Source organism: Rhinoderma darwinii, chromosome 12, assembly GCF_050947455.1.
Source record: "Rhinoderma darwinii isolate aRhiDar2 chromosome 12, aRhiDar2.hap1, whole genome shotgun sequence".
Classification (NCBI taxonomy): domain Eukaryota; kingdom Metazoa; phylum Chordata; class Amphibia; order Anura; family Rhinodermatidae; genus Rhinoderma; species Rhinoderma darwinii.
In genome coordinates, this window is record NC_134698.1 from 24,048,043 (window position 1) to 24,055,901 (window position 7,859).

The following is a 7,859-nucleotide window of genomic DNA, read 5'->3' on the forward strand; positions in this document are numbered from 1 at the left end:
TTCGAACTTTGAGATTCTATTTAAACTGAGATGTCTGTGTTCTTTTTTCATGACCTGATGAAGATGCCGGTACGGCATTGAAACGCGTAGTCATATTACCATTAAATTTTTTATTTATTACCTTCAATTATCATTGAATATCATTGAATATTTTCATCGAATATTATTATCATCATTCCGAAGTTTTCACTTCGGTCTCATCCGTGTGCAGCAGCGCCCTTGCAGACTCCTTTTCTCCAGCTCACCCAGCATAGTATCTGCGGTCGTTCATCTTGAATCACCGGCCTCGAGTCCTGGCAGCAGCAGCACCTTTCTCTCCATCGCTCGATTTTCATTGCTTCAAGGTAAGCATCACTCTTCTCAAATTATCCATTCCCACTTGGGTAATCTGCACCATGTGGCGCCGTGTTTCGCTTTCTCTCACCAGTTGAGTCCTGGACTTTCTCCTCCTCTGAGTTGTCGTCCTGGAGTGAAGTTATTTCGCTGCGGTTTTGGTCTCCTCGTGTGAACAGCGCCTCAGCGGTCTCTTCTTTTTTACACTGGCTGCCACTCCAATTGTTCAGAAGCAAGTTTCTTCTCATTTCCATTGAGATTTCTCTATCATCTAAGTCTTTATCATCTGGATCTCGGACTATTGTAACATTCCATATCTACCTTCTTCAACATGACGGATTTTATCAACGACAGGAGGCACTTCCGTGAACAATGGATTCTACAATCTTTAGGGATCATGGACAACATGGATCCAGCAGACGTGGTGAGTAATCAATTTACTCCCGAACTCACGAAGATTATGACTGATACATTCCTAACATTAGAAAATTGTCTCATGGATGAAGCCAAACAAAATATTGACTGCCTGTTTCTACGTACTTATATCTCTGAAAAGATTACCCCCAGGGGTTTGAGGGTTGAGCTGAGCAACCCCTATCCTGCTGATATTTCCTTCAGTATAATTTGGAAAAAGGTTTTGGATGATTGTCACTCAGGTATCCTCAATGTCCTTCTCACAAAAAGGACAGCCATCAGCGATACACTTGAATTAGAGGCTAATACAATCAAGGGGAATCTTCTCAGATTCTCCGAACATCCCGATTTTTTACAAATAGAGACATCCATTAACAAACGTCTGAATATCTATGAAAAAGATTTAATTCTCAAAAAAACGAATAAGTTCAAAAGAGATCGTCTTGACTATGAAAATTTCTCCAGTTCTAACAATGAAACTTCTGACAACTGCATTGAGAATACGGTTAACTCCCGTCGTGAAGGTTTACATCTCCCACTAAGAGCGGCTTCTAACAAATATCCCCATATTAACAGTTTTAATAGGGGTGAACAACGTAGTTTTTCTCCCCGTAATAGATTTTTTAAGAACAGTCTGAGGAGTAATAATCCTTCAAAACCTATTGTAGATTCTTCTCACCTTTTTTCACCAACAGTTAAACGCACTATGGTTTCAGCACCAGTCTCTACTGCCGTTCCGACTGTAACTAAGCACAATAATGTCCCTATGGATACTATCTCGGCACCACCCAGTAATTACCTTACTAAAGTACCCATCAATGCTTTTAAGGCTTCGGAATTGGAATTCCGTCTATTACAATTCCAATCCACCATTGAAGTGTCCTCCAATCCCATCCCAATATCCCTATCTCCCAATGAGTCCATTCTATCCTCTGACCATGGCATATCCCCCTCCCTCTTACAATTGTCTATTCATAATACCTCTGCTAGTCCTTTTGAATTGTCTCTACCCACCTGTACAGAGAATGGCGCCTTTGCATCATTGCCCAATGATGCAATTTTTGTTACATCTGAAGCAGCAGCCTCAGCGCCTGTATCCTTTCTAGACACTACCACTTCTTTTTTAGGACTTCCTTCCCAACTCACAATGCCACCTGTCACGCCGACCATCAACAGCAACGACCACCTCATCACTTACCTCATAAGTCCAAAAATTCAAACAATTACACATTTTTTTCCCTTAGTTCAAAAAATATCGACAAAAAGAAAATTAGATATAGAGGAAGAAGAGGAGGCCGTAAACGAAATGCAAACAAAGAGAACCTCACCAACCAATCTGAAGAAACATCGAACCATTTATTAAAAATCAAACTTTTCAATTTATCCTCTTATGAATTTAATACACATGAGATTAGTCTCCTCAGCAAAGGTCTCTCTTTTTGCCCTGTCTCCCCACCCAATACTTTTGATCTCTTCATGGACCTTAATCGTTTCATCCGCAAACTTACCCTTACTAGGCATTTCTCTATGTCCAAAATGACCCCCACCATTCCATTACCGACTGCGATTTCTGAACCATCCACTTCAGTTAATCCCCAAGTAATTATTGCCACTAATTTGAAGCCTAAATCAAACTTTTACCCTTTGCACCACCAAGGTTCTTTTATAGAAACCTTTTCTGCTTTAGTAGGTAATGAACTCAGATCTCTCGATAAACCCATTAATACTCCTCATAATCTCACTTACCAGGAGAGAATTGCCCTGAAATCATTGGCCAAAAATAATACCATTGTGATCCGTTCTGCTGACAAGGGCGGTGGGATTGTTATTATGGACAAGGATAAATATTTGGATGAATCTTACAGAATTTTGGACGACAGCAGTTTCTATGTTAAATTAGCTATAAACCCGTTACCCATTCATATACCTAAATACGCCCTTCTTATAGATACAGCTTTCCATGAAGGGATCATCACCAAAAAAGAAAGAGGCTTTCTCAATATGCCCTTCCCAAGCATTCCCTTTTTATACCATCTCCCAAAGGTGCACAAATCCATAACTAACCCCCCAGGTCGTCCGATCATATCAGGGATCGGGTCCCTCACTAGCAACCTCTCTCATTTCATTGATACTCACCTTCAACCTTTAGTAGCCAGCCTTCCATCATACCTTAGGGACTCGACCCAAGTAATCAGAGAACTTCACTCACTTAACATCACCAATTCTATGTACCCCATCAATTTCCTCACAGCCGATGTAACTGCCCTCTATAGCAATATTCCCCACTCCAAAGGCCTAAAGGTCATTAGCTCTGCATTATCTACTAAAACATGTATGCCTGAGAATCAAATTGCATTTTTAAACAAATGTGTTGACTTTATTTTAAATCATAATTCTTTTACTTTTGATAATCAATTCTACAACCAAATCAAAGGATGCGCCATGGGCTCAAGGTTCGCACCGTCCTACGCTAATTTATACATGGGACAATTTGAAGATCAATATATTTACCATGATCACCCATTCAAAAGTAAAATTCTATTTTATAAACGTTATATCGACGACCTCCTCTTCGTTTGGTTGGGCAATGAGACCGAAGCTTCATCTTTCATTGAGCATCTAAATTCGAATAACTTAGGACTGTCTTTTACATACACTTTTTCCACTCTGTCTATCGACTTTTTAGACCTGACTATTTCATTTGACACCAGAATTAACAAATTTTTAACAAAGACACATTTCAAATCTGTTGATGTAAATAGCTACTTAAATTTCAACAGTGCCCACTACCCCCCATGGATTAAAAATGTTCCCTTTGGACAGTTTAGAAGAGTTAGAAAAAATTGCACAACCGACTCTGATTTCACAGAGGAATGTAACCTTTTGGAAAAAAGGTTTAGGGAAAAATATTTTCCTTTAAGTTTGATCAAAGGGGCACGTCAGAAAGCTTCCCTACTATCACAATTTTCGTGCATTAAGCAAGATAGGGCAATCAAAAACAAACAGAACTTTAGTAATAATTTTATCACAACTTTTAATAGTGGAAACAAAAAAATCAGAGAGGTCCTTGATAAACATTGGCACATTTTAAGAAATGATCCTTTTTTAAAAACTGAATTACCGGATAGACCCACCATTACCTATCGACGATCAAAATCTCTAAAAAATATTTTAGCACCCAGTAAACTAAAAAATCCCATGGTACCTGATTCTATTTTGCTTCCTAGAATTTTAGGCTCTTTCAAATGTGGCCGGCAGCGATGTATGTGCTGCACCAATATCACTCACAAGACCTCCATTTACACATCCACAATGACTAAAGAATCCTTTAAGATCAATAGCTTTCTGAACTGTGGAAGCTCTTTCGTTATTTATTTGTTGGAATGCCCGTGTCATCTCCAGTACATTGGCCGTACTACGCAATGTTTACGGACCAGAATCAATAGCCACAGATTCAACATAAATACTGGTTTTTTAAAACACAGTGTCTCTCGACACTTCTCCACTACACATAATAGTCAGTTTAGTAGTTTGCTCATTACACCTATAGAGCAAATTCCGCATAATATCACTAATCGATTTAGCAAACTGAAACAGCGCGAAAACTACTGGATTTTTAAAATGAAAACTCTTCAACCTGATGGCCTTAATGATATCTCTGAGTCCACTTTAGATTAATAATTGGCTTAATTACTAATACAGTATATTTCTTATTCTTTTCATTTATTGCTTTATGTTTCAGTTCATGATATTACATCATTATATATTCATGGCTATACTGTTTTTTGACCCGTATTGTCGTTTTAAATATATTTGTGCAATTTTATGTTATGTACCATTAATGCTTTATCTTCATTGTTGCTTATTTTAAGTTTCCCTTGCATTATCAGTGGTTCTTTCCGTTATAGACAGATCCTTGGGTTCTTTGGAATATATTTAGGACATATGCCCTTTGCCATCATTAGTATTGATAGTACATACTGCTTATTATCACTTATTGTCCTTTACAATTGTACATTTCATTATTCAACCTCTTGTCTCTACATCATTTTTCATCTTTATTATTTCGTTCTTCACCTATTATTATTTATCGGCTGCCGGCTTAAATATCGGCTTTATAGCATATCACTATACCGTACCAGATTCATTTGTTCATAAATTTCATATAAATTATTGATATACAGTAGTGGTACCCCTATTCTCTAATTAAGGCTCACATTTATGTTTTTGTATTCTAAATTTATACAATTGACATCCCTTTTTTCTACATTCGTTGAGCCGCTATTTCTGTTTTACCGGCATTTACCGGCTGCCGGCTCAAATATCGGCTTTATAGCTTATTATTATACCTTACCAGTTTCAACTGTTCACATTTTTCATATAAATTATTCATATGCAGTATTGATACCCCTATTCTCTCACCAATGCTCACATTTATGTTTTGGCATTCTAAATTTATACATATGTCATCGTTTCTCTCTACATTCGTTGAGCCGCTATTTATTAATGTTTTAACGGCAAGTGCCGACTCCATTCTTTTGAATGTGTAAGGATTAATGTCCATTTGTCTTTCTGACTTTGTTGTTTATTTATTTTACATATTTTATTATGTTCTTATACTGTTCATAATTGTTTTATATCTTATATTGACACCATCACCTATTTATCCGTTTATTTCACGGATTACCCCTTATTTTGTTTTGTTTTGTTTTTGTTCTGCATCCCCTGCGATTCATTCTGTACCATTTGTTTCATTGTTCCTATATTGTTTCCCAGCACATGGACTTTATCTTTCCTTGTTTAACATTTTATTTTTTGATCATTTTTTATGTGCCGGTCATCGTTATCTGTCATTTTTTAACCTCTGAACTCTGACGTCACTTGAACGCCCTGCCCTTGTTCACATTGGCGGGTTTTTTCGAACTTTGAGATTCTATTTAAACTGAGATGTCTGTGTTCTTTTTTCATGACCTGATGAAGATGCCGGTACGGCATTGAAACGCGTAGTCATATTACCATTAAATTTTTTATTTATTACCTTCAATTATCATTGAATATCATTGAATATTTTCATCGAATATTATTATCATCATTCCGAAGTTTTCACTTCGGTCTCATCCGTGTGCAGCAGCGCCCTTGCAGACTCCTTTTCTCCAGCTCACCCAGCACATTATAGGATTAGATACACAGCTCAGCAGAGGGTATCACACGATAGGATTAGATACAGTGGCTCAGCAGACAGTATCACACATGAAAGGATTAGATATAGGGTGCAGCTCGCTGACATTGCGGCTCCAGCGCTGGACCCAGGAAAGATGAGTATTGTTTTGCTTTTTTTGTGTTACCAATTATTTGTGTGTGTGTGTGTGTGTGTGTGTGTGTGTGTGTTTTGTTACAAGTTCGGTTGTTGGACTACTTCAGATTCGAGGACTACTTCGATAACGGCATTTTTTTAAAATTTTCAATAAAATGGATAACGGGAGCTGTGTGTGGGATTATTATTTCAATAAAATATTGTTCCTAAGTCTTTGTATTTTTTTAAATCTTTATTACTACCACCTTAGTAATGGCCGCTGGCTGATTAACATTAAAGGCCTTTGTAATGGATGTTGTCAGACATGAAGAGGCTACCACTAACCCCCATTATTACCGCGGTACCCACCGCCACCAGGGGTACCGGGAAGAGCCGGGTACAATGCAGTATCCGACCATCTGTATTGATGGATGGGCACTGGCACGGCTGCAGGCTGATATTATTAGGCTGGGAAACCCCGAAAACAGTGGGTCATCTCACCCTGGTAATGCTGCCTGCTGCTATGTTGTATGCTATGTTACAATATAGAAGGGGTAAGGTGCTCCTCATTGCCAGTGTGAAACTAAGTTTAGTCAGACAATTCCTAATACGTGAGACTTTCAATAACTTAGGCGCAAGTATCGCCAACTACCGTGTCCAATTTTATTGGCGCAAAATGGGCTATTAATGAATGTGGGCCACTGTCTGGATTCTGAAGATGTACAGAGAAATGTACAGACCGTCAGTGACTGCTGCATCACACTGGAAAATCCCATACATTGCTGACAGTATAAACTCAAATTTAATAGTCTTGTTTTCTAGTTATTAGGGCTATGTCATATAAACGCTGCTATAACTATCAATCAGCTAACCCGCGGTAAAAACGGTTTTAAGAATAATTGTGATTTTAGTAAGTGGCTTGCTCACCCAAATAGAAACCTTAAAGTAGTCGTTTAGAATTAGAAAAACATGGCTGCTTTCTTCCAAAAACCACACCGCACCTGTCCACAGGTTGTATGTGATATTGCGACCCAGACTTACTCGTTTCAAAAGAGCCAAGCTGCAATACCACACCTAACCCATGGACAGGTGTGGCGCTGTTTCTGGAAGAAAACGGCCATGTTATTTAAATCCTGGGCAACCAATTATTATTGCAGGTATCCTGGTGCTTGCTCCCATCATGAGTGGTGGGGAAACAGCGGAGAGGATGAGAGAACAAGATCCTGGTCCATAGCATGAGCTGTGAATAAAGACTTAGGCCTCATGCACACGAACGTATTTTTGTCCTCCCGTAAATACTGGCGTAAATATGGGTCCTTGGTCACACGTATTCGACCCGTATTGCACGAGTATTTACGGACCGGTGCCCGTAAATACGGGTTCGATGTCACCCGTATTCCACCCGTATTTACGGGCACGTTTTCGCTGCAAAATTACACTGCAGTAATCAGCAGCCCTTCTCTCTATCAGTGCAGGATAGAGGGAAGGGACAGCCCTTTCCACAGAAAAAGTAAAAGAAATTCATACTTACCCGGCCGTTGTCTTGGTGACGCGTCCCTCTCTTGACATCCAGTCCGACCTCCGTGGATGACGCGGCAGTCCATGTGACCGCTGCAGCCTGTGATTGCCTGCAGTGGCCACATGGGCTGAAACGTCATCCCAGGAGGCCGGACTGAAGGAAGAAGCAGGGAGTTCTGGGTAAGTATGAACGTCTTTTTTTTTTTTTTTACAGGTTGCTCTATATTGTGATCGGAAGTCACTGTCCAGGGTGCTGAAACAGTTACTGCCGATCGTTTAACTCTTTCAGCACCCTGGACAG